Consider the following 13,938-nt stretch of genomic DNA (forward strand, 5'->3'; position numbering starts at 1 on the left):
AGTAATGCTATTTATCCCTAAATGTCTTTCAATATCTTTAGTGAGTCAAATCTTTCAGCATTGGTTTAATCTTTCTTCTAGTCTCAAATGCTAGCTACTGGCTTATGATAGATGTACTCTGACCTTAGTACCACTGTTCCATTATAATGAGCATGATTTTGAAGATCAGTGCAGTCACCTATAATTAGCTTTATACTAATTTATTAGGAGATAATTTCCAGGATATTATCAGTTTCCACTCAGTGAAACTTCCAGTGATCCATTCACTCCCAACAGACCTACAAACATGTCTGTTGATATGTTGTTAGGTGTTGTTGATTTAACTATTACTCATAGCGACCCTTTGAATGATATATCTGAATCCTGTCATATCTTGTGTCATCCTCACAATCTCTGAGACATTCAAGCCTAGTGCTGAAGTCACTGTATCAATCCACCTGGTTGAGGGTCTTTCTCTCTTTTACCATACCTCCATATTTCCAAGGTCTAACTCTCCAACTTTTGGCAACATGCCCAAAGTGAGATGAAGCTTTATCTTCCTTGTCTCCCACGAACATTCTGGCTGCACCATCTACAATAAATACCTGTTTGTTCTTTTGGCCGTCCAAGGGATATTCCATACTCTTCTACAACACCACAGTTCAAAGGCATAAATTATTCTGTCATCTTATTGTTCAACTCTCAGATGCGTAACAAGTGATGGGAAAGACCATGGTCTGAATCAAGTGCACCTCAGTCCTCAAACTAACATCATTGTTTCTCATTTAGAGAGGTCCCTGATTATAGACTTTACAAGTCCAGTATGTCTCCTGATTTCCTTACTGCTGGTACCGAGTGTATTTATTGTGGATCCAAGTAAGATGAAGTCATTGACAATTTCGGTCTTTTCTGTATCTATCATAATGTTGCCTATTGGTCCAGTGGTGAAAATTTTTGTTTTCTTGGTGTTGAGGTACAATCCATATTGAAGGCTATAGTGTTTAACTTTCTGATGCAAGTACTTCAAGTCCTCCTCACTTTCAGCAAGCAAGTTATTATTAAAGCAATGAAAGTTATTGATGAGTCTTCCTCCAATCCTAACAAATCTATACAATTTTAATTCCAGTATAATTTCTGCTGTGGCTGTATTATATCAGGTATTTTCTTATAATTTTATAATCTGCCTAGAGAGAGCATAAGTCCTTCCGAGTTAGTGTATTGATATTTCTTAAAAAAAAAATACAAATGAAACTTCCACTGAGTCAATTGTGACTCATAGCAAGCCTCCATTAAGTTTCCAGGGCAGTTAATTTTTACAGGACGAGAATGTCCAATTTTGTCCCGTGGAACAACTCGTGTCTTTGAACCACTGGCCATTCAATTGTGACACATATTACACCACTAGAATCCCCTTTTCCCCCTAACATTTACTCTGTTGAATATATTACTCGAAGAAACTTTTATAACATCACAGAAAAAAATCAATATACTGCATAAATATATATGCAAATCTAACTCTACAATGCAAACTTTATGATGATAAATAAACCAGCTCAAAAAGATTACTTGATTCTCAAGATTCCTAAATTTTTACCCAATTATGTCTACATTATAACTCAAATTTAAATTCTGCTTTTCCAAATAACATATTGCAAAATTGATGACTGAATTAAAAGTTAAGCAAAAGTGAATGAGCCAAATATATATCCCTTACAACAGCAAAACAGTTCACCTTTGAAATAAAATGCATGCTATTTGTTTTAGCATAATGCTTTCCTTGGCTGTTAAGAGAAATCTAGGGAGATAAAGCACCTCATTTATTGGAGAGCTTGGTAAACAGCAGTAGTACTTTCACAGTTCTTCATAGAAGCTTGGAGAAAACAGAGCACATAGCCAAATTACCCATCTAAATTTTATGATGCACATAATTCACAATTGTTACTAGTTTAGGTTTAGAAAATTGTTAAATGATATCCTTGATCTTATTTTTAAGCATGAAGAATCAATTTACACCTGGCAATGTATTTTTAGACCAAGCATATTTTTAAGACCAGGGCATTTATAATTTGATAATATTGACTGTTACCTACATCGGTTTAATTTAGTCCTGTAACTTGAACTGCCAAATTTCCCTGTGTTTGTTAAATATTAACTTGCACAAATGTATTTTTAAAATAGATATTGATAACTCCCAAAGTTGTGCAGGGGACTTTATTTTTAAAAATAAGAATATATTTTAAATTATTTATAGAATTAATTTACAAATTAAGCCAGATTCCCCCACAATCTGAATGACTCATAATTTATAAGTTATTTCTGTAGGGAAGTTGTTTGAAATCTACAAAATAGTAAAAAAAACTTGTAGTTTGTTGAACTTTTTCAGAAAGAAAAAGAACTGGATACTTTGGGCAAATAGAAGTTCTGATTATGAAAAAATGATCATATTGGGTATTTTTTATGATTATTCTTTTTGAAAGGAGCCTTGGTGGCATAGTACAGAAAATGCTTGGCTGCTATCAGAAAGTTCAGTCATTTGTATACTCAGTCACTCTGAGAAGCAGAGAGAAAGATGAGAAGTTTCCTTCTGTAAAGATTTACAGTTTCAGAAACCTAATGGAGGGTTGCCAAGAGGTGAATTAGAAGATAGCCATGGCAGCGAGTAGAGGATTTTTGTTTTACTCATTTTTTCATAGGTGTATTGGAATGCTTTGTTATGCGGTTAATATTTTTTCATTGAGTCAACAAATATTTCCTGAGTGTTTTCTTTGTGTTAGGTGTATAATTAAAATTAAATAGAACAAACAATTTAGAAGTGCTGCTCTCAAAAAAACAAAAAAAGATTCTTCACAAAGGAATACATTCAAATGGCCAACAAACACATAAAGAAGTGCTCAAAATCACTGACAACAGAGAAATAAAAATCAAAACAACAGTGAGATATCATCTCACCCCAGTAGCAGTAGCAAAGCTTAACAGAACAACAAGCAATAAATATTGGAGAGGATGTGTAGAGATTGGAACTCTCATACATTGCTGGTGGGATTATAAAATGGAAGCCAGTTTGATGTTTCCTCAAAAACCTGAAAATAGAAATCCCGTATGACCCAGCTATTCCACTGCTAGGAATATACGCAAGGAACTCCAAGGAAATGAGTACTGAGACAAAAATGGAGACATGTACACCTGTGTTCATTGCATCAAAATAACAATAAGAGAATTGAAATAGCTCAAATGCTCATCAACAAAGGAATGGATTGAGAAATTGTGGTACATTCACACAACAGATAACTACGCAGCAGAAAGTAATAGTGATTTTGTAAAATACTATTTACCATGGAAGAGTCTAGAGCTCATTATGCTGAGTGAAATAACTCAGAACAGTAAGGATAAACACTGCTTAAGATCAACCACTATTGTAAAAATAGAAGGATAACTGAGTAAGATGTGTATAAAAGTCCAAAAGGGGAAGGAGAAAGGAACAAGGAGATGGAAAAGGAAATGAGGAAACTAGGATAGCAGAGTTTGGTGGACAGTTAAGAGGTTTCTGAGGCTGTAAATCACACAAGAAGCAATTGACCATCTCTTTCGCACAGAATAGTTGATGAATTCCAACCATCAGAGAGCTTTTGTCTTCAGCTTAGCAGCACAGCTACTTGTGGACTATATTATCAAAGTTGCCTAAAAAAGAAGTATCCCAGACAGTGAAATAGTGCTATAGAAAAAAACAAAGCAGGCATAGAAGACAGGGACGGTCAGAGTGGTTGCAATTGAAATAGGTTGGTCAGAAAGACCTCATTGCAAAAGTGACAATTATACTTAAAGCAAGAACTGTTAATATTGTGACTGTTTGGGAGACAAAATATCCAGAGACAATGAGCTGTAATTTGCAAAAGCCCTGAAGCAGGAGTACATATGGTAGTTTGGTAGGTACTGTTGAGGTACTTAAAACTCACAGTGATACTACTTCCAATAGAATGAAACATTGCCTAGTTCTGCACAATCCTCAGAATCGATCCTGTCATTTCAAACTTTGTTGCAGTAGCTACTGTGTAGATTCATCTTGTTAAAGGCCTTTTTTTTTCTGACTCTGTAATTTTATAAGCATGATCCCCTTCTCCAGAGACTCAGCCTTCTAATAGCACACATTGTATGTGGTAATTGTTACTTGCCTTCCAGCTCACTATTCCCAGCAGTAGTCCTATGAACAACAGGTCAAAAACTCTAGCTATCCTGTTTCATAATCTCCTATATGCTTGAGCCCATTTTTACCACTTGACCATGATGAAGGTCTTCATCTCTTTCTATGACATTCTACTTTTCCCTACATAAAGTCTTTTTTTTAACAAAGCATTGTTCTTCCTTAAAATATGCCAAAAATATATGAGGCAGAGTTTTACCATCCTTGCCTTTCAGGAGCAACATGATTGTACTTTGTCTAAGACAGAATTGTTTGTTATTTTGGGTATAAGCAAAATATTCAGTTTAGTAGGAGACTAGTTTATATATAGTGAACAGAATTAGGGGCATGGAGAATGAAGAAGGAAAGTTATATAAGGGGGTGGGGGGAGAGTGTGTGTGTATATGTGGCAATTGAGGATCTTTCGTACCAACACAAAAATTTTAAGTTTTAATCTAAGTAAGATAGAAGGACAATAGCTAAGATAGAATGACTTTGAACAAAGGAGTGGAAGGAATTTATGTATATTTTAAAATAATTCTACTTGTTAGAAAATACTGTGTAAGTGTTGTTGTTGTTGTTGTTGTTGTTATGTGCCACCAAGTCACTTGCAACTCATAGTGACCCTACGTGCAAGAGCCCTAAATGCCATTCTATCCTGTACCAACCTCGCCGTCTCAAACACATTCATTCCCACCACTCCACTCACAGAATTGATCCATCTCATCGAGGGTCTTCCTCTCCTGCAGCGTCCCTCCATTCTCCCAAACATGATGTCCCCCTCCAAGGACCTGTCCCTCCTTGCAACATGCCCAAAGTATGTCAGACGAAGCTTCAGAATCCTTGACTCCAGGGAGCATTCTGGCTTCACCCTTCCGAGGACAACTGTTTGTTCTCCTAGCAGTCCATGGTATATTCAACACTCTTCTCCAGCACCACAACTCAAGGGAATCGATTCTCTTTCTATCATCCCTATTCACTGTCCAACTCTCTGATGCATAGCCCTTAATTGCAAAGACTATATAGCCTGGATCAGGCGAATCTTAGTCTCCAGCCTGACGTCATTGCTCTTCAGTATTCTTGAGAGGTCCCAGTGAAATTTGTCTCCTGATTTCCTGGCTGCTGTTACCAAGAGTGTTGACAGTGGAACCAAGTAGACTAAAACTGTTAACTATCTCAATCTCTTCACCATTCATACTGATGCTGCCAATTGGCCCAGTGTTGAAAATCTTTGCTTTCTTGATGTTGAGCTTCAATGCATATTGAAGACTGGAGTCCTTGACCTTCTTCAGCAAGTACTCCAGGTCCTACTCAGTTTCAGCAAGCAGGGTTGTGTCATCTGCATAACGCAGGTTGTTGACAATTCTTCCACCAATCCTGGTGCCACATTCCTCCTCTTACAGCCCAGCATACAGACTGAAAAGGTATGGAGACAAAATACATCCCTGATGGACCCCTTTCTTGATTTTGAACCATCTAGTGTCTCCCTGCTCTGTTCTGACAACTGCCTCTTGGTCCAAGTATAGATTTTGCATTAGCACAATTAAATGTTCTGGGATTCCCATTCTTCTCAGAATCAGCCATAGCTTGTTGTGATCCACACAGTCAAAAGCCTTTGCATAGTCAGTGAAGCACAGATAGACATTCTTCTGGTATTCTCTGCTTTCTGCCAAGACCCATCTAACATTAGCTATAATATCCCTAGTACCACGACCTCTTCTAAATCCAGCCTGCACATTTGGCAGTTCTCTGTTGACATATTGTTCCAAACGTTTTTGGATAATTTTCAGCAGAATCTTGCTTGTATGTGATTATCAATGCTATTGTTAGATAATTTTCACACTCTGTTGGGTCACCTTTCTTTGGAACAGGAAAAAATATCGATCTCTTCCAGTCAGTTGGGCAGCTGGCTGTCCTCCAGATTTCCTGGCACAATTTAGTGAGCACATCCAGGGTAGTGTCTGTTTGTTGAAATAAATCAATTGGTATGCTGTCAACTCCTGGAGCCTTGTTTTTTGTGTAAGGGCATGGGAGGGAAAAGTAACAAGTAAGGAAGTTATAAACACATCAAATAGCAGAGAGATGATAATAGTAGAGAAGAGGATTATAGCAATAAATTTAAGTAGTAGTTACAATATATTTTAAAAGCCGAGCCAAGAAAAATAACCTGTATATTACATCAAATAATAGGAGAAAGAGAGGAACAGAAATTAATAGATAATTTCTTAGCCTAAACAAAATGCCTCTGGAAACTCTATGAATTTTGCAAACTGACTATATTTATAGAAAGCCTTCAGGCCTTTTGTTCATAGGGTTGCTATGAGTCATGTTCAGTTCAACAGCAATCAACAACAACAAGCAACCAAAAAGTTGAGGAAAAGGAAAGATAAAGGAATTTTGGGGATCTAGTTCTGGGTAGAAGTAGTGGGAAATGTAAGAATTCATTTCAGGACTTGTTTAGTTTGAGGTTACTATTACTCAGTCAAACAGAGATATGCAATAGGCAGCATAGGCCATAAATTATACATCTTTGGCATTTTTTTTCGATAGATGGGAAGATAAACATACTAAAAATAATCTCATTGATATCATGTCATTACTGACTCCAGTGAATTTTCAGAAGTTGTAAATTGAACTAAAAGAGATTCCACATCCTTCTCCCATGAGCAGCTAGTAGATTAAAGATCTTTGTCTTTGGACTGGTAGCATAATTCCTTACCCACCAGGGCACCAGATTGCCATACATACACGTAGATGGTGTTTAAGGTCATAGCGTAGCAATAAGTGAGATCACTAAAGCAGCAAGTTTAAGTAAAGAACAAAAACAACCTAGGACTACAAGTTATAAGTTGAAACTATGAAGAACCATTAAAGTAAATAAGAAGAATAAATCATGAGCATAAATTTTGTCTCTCTATTTAAAACAACCTGTCCCACTCAGCATCAGGCAGTCAACACCACCTCACCACACTGCCATGAGCAAAAGGGAGAACATACTTCACGTGTTTACATGCCACCGATTTTACACTCTATGAGAATCACAGATCTATTAAGAGAATCACAGATCTACAAGATCCCATATTCTCAGTGACTAAATCATCCAGTTCATTCTCGGAAAATGTACCAAGTATCACAGTTCTTGCTCTCTATCTTTCTGTCCCTCTTTCTCTGTCTCTCTTGCATACACAAACACACACACTCTCTCCCCTCTCATGCACACACAGCTACATATTGTTTCTCTCTTTGATTGTTGTAGAGTCAGAATTGACTAATAGCTAGCTGATCCTCAACTGAATTTCTGAGGCTGTAGGTTGCTCAGAAAATTTCCTTTTTCTCCTGAGGTAGTTGGTGAATTTGAACCACCAGAGAGGCTCAGCCTTGTAGTTAACAGTACAACTCTATATAGATTGGAGACAAGGACCTCAACCTGTGGTCAGAAGAGAGAATTCACTCAGTTAGCAATTCTTTTCTATTCTATTCTTTCAACTAATTATTACTGAGAATCAAACATGAGCAAGACAGTGAACCAGCTGATAGCTTCAGCAGTCCTTTAGGAGTGCTCATTATATTTAAAATCCATTGTTTAACTTGTTTTTGTTATTGTTACATACCATCAACTTGACTATAACTCATCTGATCCAATGAACAATAGCTCTGAACTCTGTCCTCTCCTCCATTGACCCTCTACCATTGCAAGGATATTGTCCAACTCCAAGGATTGATCTCTCCTGGTAACATGTCCAAAATATGTGAGATGGAGTTTCAAAACCCTTGCCTAAAAGGAGCAAACTAATTTCACCCTGTTCAAGACAGACCTTGTCAATATATGATATGTTTAATACTCTTGTCCAGCAACACCATAACTCCAAAGCATCATTTCTTCTTCTGTCATCCTGTCATTGTCCAGTTCTCAGATGCATAGCAAGCAATTACAAACACCATGGCCTGGATCAGGCACACCTTAGTCTCTAGATTGACATCATGTGCTGTGCTATATATAGCCCCTTAAAATAATAACTACATTCTTTTTTTACTCCTTAGTATATGTCAAGCACTATGACATGTATCAAAGATAATAGAAATATTATATTCCACCCCATGTGTTCTTCTGCAATGTGACCTTGTCTATGATCAAGTGCAGCTTGTAATGAGAAGATTGTAGAGGAAATGACTCATGAGCCATTTGAGACTAGGTCTGAAAGCCCTGCATTTACTTCCTGGTTCGCTTGGAACACTTTCCCTCCAGACAGCGCATCTCAGAATGCCTCCTCTGGGAACCCAGCCAGCATGCTGTGAGATGTGCAAGATACACAGAGAGACCACAGATGACACAGTACAACCTGTACTTCTTGTAAGTCCCCCAATTAAATGTAAAAGTAAAGAATTCTCCATTTGATTTATAGACCCTCACTCATTTGATGTTCCCCAGCTATAAGAACCTTCCATACTGAAACCCTTAAGGTCCTTGATATGCCCTATTTTTCACGCATACAATATGTGAACTAATCAGCTAGTTTCAATTTTGCGCCACTAAATTTTAGAAGTGGTTTATGAAGCAGTCATAAATAAGTGGAGAATTTATGAATACTTTTGTCAAGTGATCTACTTAATCTTCAAAAGAAACATAACAGCCACGTATTATTATTCTCTCCCAATAAGCTGTGGGAACTGAGCCATAATTTAATAAATGGTAGCTAACAGGCAGTAGAATGTGAATTCAAACATAGATACAGAACCAGTATTCATAAAGGCAACACTAAAGTTTATATTATGTGTAAAAAAACCCTGCTAGACACTTAGTAAACACAAAATAAATACGTGAAATAATCTCTTCCTTTGTGATTTCTCGAAATCAAATAGTCAAGACCTGTATATGTGACAATCCCTTCCACCCTAAAATTCTTAATTCAACAACACGGCTAATGACACATTCATTCATTAATCAAGCACTCAATAAATAGCCACTAGGTACCTAGCCCTGTATTAATCAGAAAGCCAGCTGGTAATAGACAAAGGGAACAAAAAGCAGTGTAATGAAAGAAAAGACAGCTTTTATCAATCACCATTGGCACTTTATCCTTGGAGAAAGATCTCTACTACACTATGATAATAAAAGAAAAGACACAGTAGGGTTACATGTTTGTAAAGATTTTCAGCAGAGTAATTAATGACTCAAGCCCAGAAAAAAAAAAACCCAGATTCTAAATGATTACTTAAAATGCAGAAGAAAGGATTAAAGTATGCATATGTGTTCCTTGGTGGAAGGAAAAGGAAGAAGTTTGGGGAGAACAGAACATACAGAAGAACATTGATTTTGCGAGCGAGAAATTTAAAATTATGTGAAATGTATGGTACTCCAGTTATTATTCACAGCTAGGAGAGTGGTTTACATATACAGGTGTGAGGTTCTGCTATTTGGAGTTAAAAAAAAATGATGTACAAAATTTGCATAAGAAAGTCTAAGGAATAAAAGCTTCTAAGGAATAAAGAGGAATTTCTTTTTATCTATTCTCCCTGCCCCTCGAGTGCTGAGGGAAAAAGAAAGGCTTTCCTATTTTGAGAAATGGAGAACGATCTAACTGTTATACCTTTTCTCAATTTTGCACATCAGATATCTAACATTTAGTTTTCTAAATAAATTGGAAGAAAATAGCACAGGTATGTAGACTATGTTATCTGACAACTAAACCCTTGAGTATCATGGGACATCTTTATGTAGGTTGTAAACATGCCTTTATCTTCAATTTACAAAAAGCCTGAAATTAGTGAAGATAGGGAAGCATATGTGTGTTGTTTCTTTAAGTGTTGATAGGTAGCAGAAATGAGAGTTTGGTCCACTCGTGTTTTTAATTTTTTTTTAAAAAAATTTTAGCTTCATCTTTGGAAATATCATGCCAATTTTGCATAATGAAATTTATTTTAAGCATATTTTTCCCCAAAGAAACAAAAATACTCACAATGGATTCATTAAACTACATAGCTCCAAGACACTGTCTTTCTATTTAGCTGAGCATTTGGTTGCTAAAAATTAAACCTTCTTGGCTCATCTTTAACATCACTGCATTATTTCAAAATAAGACAGAAAATTTGTAAACAGTTTTAATTTAAAAAAAAAAAAATCTAAACTCCTAGCTGGTGAATGGTGCCAACCAGCATATGGAAGGATTGGTATTGAGTCTGTTTTTAATTGATCTGGTTTACAGCTACACTGAATGGTCCTATGGGGGAGTTTTATAACTCTTGGAATATGCCTAATATTTGTTATTGCTCTAATTTTCCTATCTACTAGTTTCCTCCACATATAACTCCAAGAAATAGGGAAAAAACCATGCAACAAGAATATTTATGTTTGTAACTATTACAAACATAAACATTATGTTAATAATTAACATACTAGCCTAGTGGCAAGAAATTGCACTGTAATCACAAAGCAGATGGTTCAAATCCACCAGCTGCTTTGTAGGAGAATGATGAGCAGTCTCCTCTTGTGAGATTAACTGCCTCTGAAAACCCACTGGAGGGTCCACTGTGAGTCAGTTCCAACTCTCTCTATGATATACAACAACATTATGTTAATAAAAAGTAATACTCAATATTATTGACTGAATATAACTAATGTCACCTTATTCAGAACATCCCCCCCCCCCGACTATCCTTTCAACATAACATACCTGACATTCATTAACCAAGAATTTTTAAAAGTCTCATCATATTCCAGGCTCTGGAAATCCAACATGAGAGAAGGTACAGTTTCTTCATGATAGGCAGGAGAACAAATAAGAATATTGACAAGGAGAGAGATAGTGATGTAAAATTGAAAAAGGAAATAATGGAAATGTACAAAAATAATGCACAAATATTAGAACAACTGAGAAGTTTTACCTGTGAAAGATGCCAGAAAATGCTTCCTAAAAAATGCTCTTTCAGCATGGAGTTTGCAAAGACAGGAAGCAGGAAGCGGGGAGGGGGAAGGAATGAGATACGAAATAGGCCAGCTTGCAGCTTCTGAAGGAAATGCCTACTGCTTAAGTATTTTACTCTATAATATAAATCAGAGGGCTGGACAATGACTAAGGATAATAGAAGAAGAATCGATGTCTTTGAGTTGTGGTGCTGGAGAAGAGTGTTGAACATATCATGCACTGTCAAGAGACCAAACTGCTCTGTCTTATAGAGGGCAAAACCAAGTGCTCCTTGGAGGCAAGGATTTTGAAGCTCCTTCTCACATAATTTGGGCATGTGGCCAGGAGGGAACCAGTCCTTGAAGAAAGACATCATACTTGGACGGGTGGAGGGGCAGTGCAGGAGAGGAAGATCCTAAATGAGATGGTTTGACACAGTAACTGACTCCAGATAGGGCAGTTTTCAAAGCTATTCTACATAGGGTAGCTATGACTCTCAGGTGAGTAGATGCACATATCAACAACAATTAGTATTACACAATACTGTATAGTTTACAGTATTATATATCATATACATGTAGTATATATATATATAGTTCATGGGATCACTCTGGGCCATTCTTGCCTGGATGGTATCTAATAACAGCAACAACAGTGGGATATGATATATAACATAAATTGTGTATAATTATGTATATTTTAGATATAGTCTACAACTACACATAAATTATATATCTAAACCAGAATCAAAGTACACTGCCACTGAGTTGATTCCAACTCATGGCAACCTTCCATCTAGTTTCTGAGGCTGTCAACCCTCAGGGAAGACTGCTTATCTTTCTCTTGAAGAGCAGCTGATGAATTTACAACGCTGATCCTTTCGGTTAGCAGTCCAACACAATCCACGCTATGCTACCAGTTCTTTAAATTGTATATAAGGTGCTATTACATATGATAGCATTTCTTGTGTGTATTAATTATAAATTTAAAATTATAGCTATATTATAAATATAAATAATACATTTTGATTTAAGTAACGCATAATATTCTATGTATATATTATTTTGTATTTTGCACATATTTATTTCATACAATAATATATTAATTACATATAAAATGATTGTTTGTTGTTGTTGTTGTTGTTGTTGTTGTTATGTGCCTTCGAGTCGTTTCCGACTCATAGCAACCCTATGCACAACAGTCCTAAACCCTGCTCTATCCTGAGCCAACTGCACCGCCTCTGACACACCCATCCCGATTACCCCAGTCACCGAATCAATCCATCTCATAGAGGGTCTTCCCCTCCTGTGCTGTCCCTCCACCCTCCCAAGCATGATGTCCCTCTCCAAGGACCCGTCCCTCCTGGCAACATGTCCAAAGTATGTCAGACGAAGCCCCAGAATCCTTGCCTCCAAGGAGTAGCTTGGTTTAATCCTCTCCAAGATGAATCTGTTTGTTTTCCTGGCAGTCCATGGTACATTCAGTACCCTTCTCCAGCACCACAGCTCAAAAGCATCCACTCTCCTTCTGTCCTCCCTAGTCATTGTCCAACTCTCTGATGCATAACAAGCGATTGCAAAGACCATGGCCTGTATCAAGCGCACCTTAGTCTCCAGAGAGACACTGTTGCTCCTGAGTACTTTAGAGAGGTCCCTAACAGCAGACTTACCCATCGCTATACGCTTTTTGATTTCCTGACTGCTGGTGCCAAGAGTGTTGACTGTGGAGCCGAGCAAACTGAAGCTGTGAACACTCTCAATCTCTTCGTCATCCATCCTGGCACTGACAATTGGTCCAGTGGTGAGAATCTTTGTCTTCTTGACATTGAGCCTCAGTCCATACTGAAGGCTGCAGTCCTTGACCCTTCACAGCAAGTGCATGAGGTCCTCCTCAGTTTCAGCAAGCAGGGTTGTGTCATCTGCATAACGCAGATTGTTAATAGATCTTCCACCAATCCTGATGCCACAATTCTCCTCAGAGAGCCCAGCCTCTCGGATAATCTGCTCTGCATACATGTTGAAACCTATATAAACCTATATAAAATGATATGTAATTCTTTCTAATACATGAATTTACATGTAATTACCTGAACACACATACAGACATATGTGTGTGTATCTGTGTGCATATAAAAATTAGCCATTTGAATCCACATAGAGAATATTCTTTATGATCCATCCATTTCTTTCTTTGACTCTTCATTTATTACCTGCCTATCAATTCTGTTTTTACATTTTGTTTTGTTTCCTAAATGTGCCTTCATAGTTGGTAATTTACTAACACCTAGGAAAACATATAAAGCAAAAAGAAATTATTATTTTAAGTTATTTACATTTAAATTGCAATTTTTTTAAAAAGAAATATTCTGTCATTGAAGAGCATGGTGGTAAAATAGTTTTAACCTTAAGCACGTGGCAGTTTGAACTCACTACTTTCTCCAAGGGAGAAAGATGTGACAGTTTCTTTCTGTACAGATTTATAACCTTAGACACCATGTGAAGTAGTACCATTCTGTCCTATAAGGTCACTGTGGGTTGGAATGTACACAAGGGCAATGGATTTGATTTGAGATTTGGGACCTTAACATGGGTTTGTAGCATAGGGTTAAAAATACTTACTTAAAATACTCTGGTGCCACCTGATGGTTTTTTTCCTATACTGCATGCTGATGATAAATGCATGACTTTGTCATTGTGTTGTAAATGTTATTTTAAATAATATTAAACCGGGTGGCTCCTTGGAGGCAAGGATTCTGAGGCTCCGTCTAACTTACTTTGGACTGTAGTGAGGAGAGACTGGTCCTTGGAGAGGGACAGCATGCTTGGGAGGGTGGAGGGACGGCGCAGGAGAGGAAGGCCCTCTATGAGGTGGATTGATTCA

The sequence above is a fragment of the Elephantulus edwardii genome, unplaced genomic scaffold (genome assembly GCF_000299155.1).
Source record: "Elephantulus edwardii isolate Elephantulus edwardi_28Jun2011 unplaced genomic scaffold, EleEdw1.0 scaffold00078, whole genome shotgun sequence".
NCBI classification, from domain to species: Eukaryota; Metazoa; Chordata; class Mammalia; order Macroscelidea; family Macroscelididae; genus Elephantulus; species Elephantulus edwardii.